Source organism: Pteropus alecto, unplaced genomic scaffold, assembly GCF_000325575.1.
Source record: "Pteropus alecto unplaced genomic scaffold, ASM32557v1 scaffold215, whole genome shotgun sequence".
Lineage (NCBI taxonomy): Eukaryota > Metazoa > Chordata > Mammalia > Chiroptera > Pteropodidae > Pteropus > Pteropus alecto.
In genome coordinates, this window is record NW_006436287.1 from 297123 (window position 1) to 299088 (window position 1966).

The window sequence follows — 1966 nt, forward strand, 5'->3', positions numbered from 1 at the left end:
TAAAACTTGGTGTGTGTGTGTGTGTGTGTGTCTGCACATGCCAACTAGGTTGTAATGTAAAACATATTTATTAATATGGGCCATGAATTGTCAAAGTGACTGGGTTACATGGCATGCTTCAGGTTAACTAGCAGAGCTTGAGTGCCACCAATTAGAGTGGAGGCTAAGATGAAACAGAGAAGTGCCAAAGATGAGAGCCAGCTGGAGTCTGGGGAGGTATGATCTAAATCTTAGCTGTGCCAGCTTAGGCCCTAGGGAAGCCGAGTGGTCTAGGGGAAACCAGCTGTGGGTTGTTGTGCCAGTTGTGTGAAGTACTATCAGTTGTTCTAGAGAGGCATGGCAACATTTGTGTAAAGGGGTTGAGAGCAGGGTTGGGAGCTCCAGTTTGGCATACCAGCTGGGTCATGGCAAGCCATCTCCATGTACCAACCCTGTGTAGCCTAGAGCAGTGGTTCTCATAGTTCCCAGGCTAGCAACATTAGCGTCACCTGGACACTAACTAGCCATGCTAATTCTCAGGTCCCACACCAGATCTCTGAGGGAGAGCCCAGCAATCTGTGTTTTACAAGCCTTCCAGGTGATTCTGAGGCATAAAGTTTTAGAACCACTTTCTTGGCATTCTGTCTTTGGTGTGTCTTATAATATCTACACAGGATCTGGTCTAAAAGCAACCTTGTTGGAAAATGGAAGTGCTGGGCCTCCAACTCCGTGTTGATATAAAATCTAGCCTTCATTCCACAGTTTACCTAGTATAGTCATGCCCAGCACTTATGTATAAAGGAACACTAGATTTATCCTTATTCTGTGTGCTTTCCACACTGCTGAACTCTGCCTACACTGGGTTCATCATGCAGTATATTCATAATACTGCTTTAAAATGTTTTCAAGTTGTACATATATATGAGTGTGCAGACTTGTGTACATGTGTCTGTTCTTCCTCTTCTGTTAGAAAAGTGCTCCCAGGACAGAGCTGAACCCCAACTCTCTTGATTTTCACACCTCCCCTCCAGCTGGGACTCAGCTGCACTCAGTACACAAGTACCTGATCCAAGCACCTGATTCACTCTCTAACCCTGGTCACATAGCCCGCCCCCAGACCGGGATTCCCAGACATACTCATGGCCCGTATAACCTTGAGGTAACCTTGATGTACCTACCCAGCACCTGCAGCCCATTTCCTCCCCACAGGACTCTTACCTGCTACCTAATGAGAGAGGAGCTATGCGTGGGTGCTGGCTTCCAGCACTGAGAACTTTTACCACCCCACTTCCTGTGTTGATTTGTATTGTGCTTCTGGGTCTCTGGTGTCTAAGTGAGCTGTTAACACTCACTACTACTTCCCAGTACTGCTCAGTTTCCACGTGTTTGATAATGTGATAAAAATAACGCTTAAAGACTATTTAGAGAATGAAAGGAAATAATGTGTGTGAAGTTCATGGCACACAGTAAGTACCTGATAAACAGCCCTTAAAGGGTTTAAGCAGTTTTCCCCTTATATAGCCAAGTAAGTGCCTGTCATTTGCAAAACTAAATCTCTAAGAGAAGGTTGTATGGTCTGGTGTCCACAGAGATGGCTTCAGACCCTGACTCTGCTGATTTCTCTCCCTGTAATCATGAGAGAGGAACTGAGCCTCAGTTTCCTCATCTCCTCAAAAGTATGGCCAGGGAATATGTCAATATCTCCTGCACAAGGCATTTGAGAATTAAACATAATTAAAATGTGAAATTAACAAATATGAAGATTAGGTAAAACTAAATTTTAAAATTGTAGGGCTTTGTCTATGGCCATGCCACCCTGAACAAGCCCGATCCCGTCTGATCTTAGAAGCTAAGCAGGATCAGGCCTGGTTAGTACTTGGATGGGAGACCACCTAGGAAGACCAGGTGCTGTAGGCATAAAAAAATAAAAAATTAAGGGATTGTAAGCTGACAAGGTCCTTGCAATCTGTGAGGTCAACCAAGGGTT

General features: G+C 44.7%; 1 pseudogene; it reads left to right on the forward strand.

Annotated features, from left to right (window-relative positions):
* Positions 1–1777: 1777 nt before the first annotated feature.
* On the forward strand, positions 1778–1896 carry LOC112480305 (annotated as a pseudogene).
* The last annotated feature ends 70 nt before the right edge of the window (positions 1897–1966 follow it).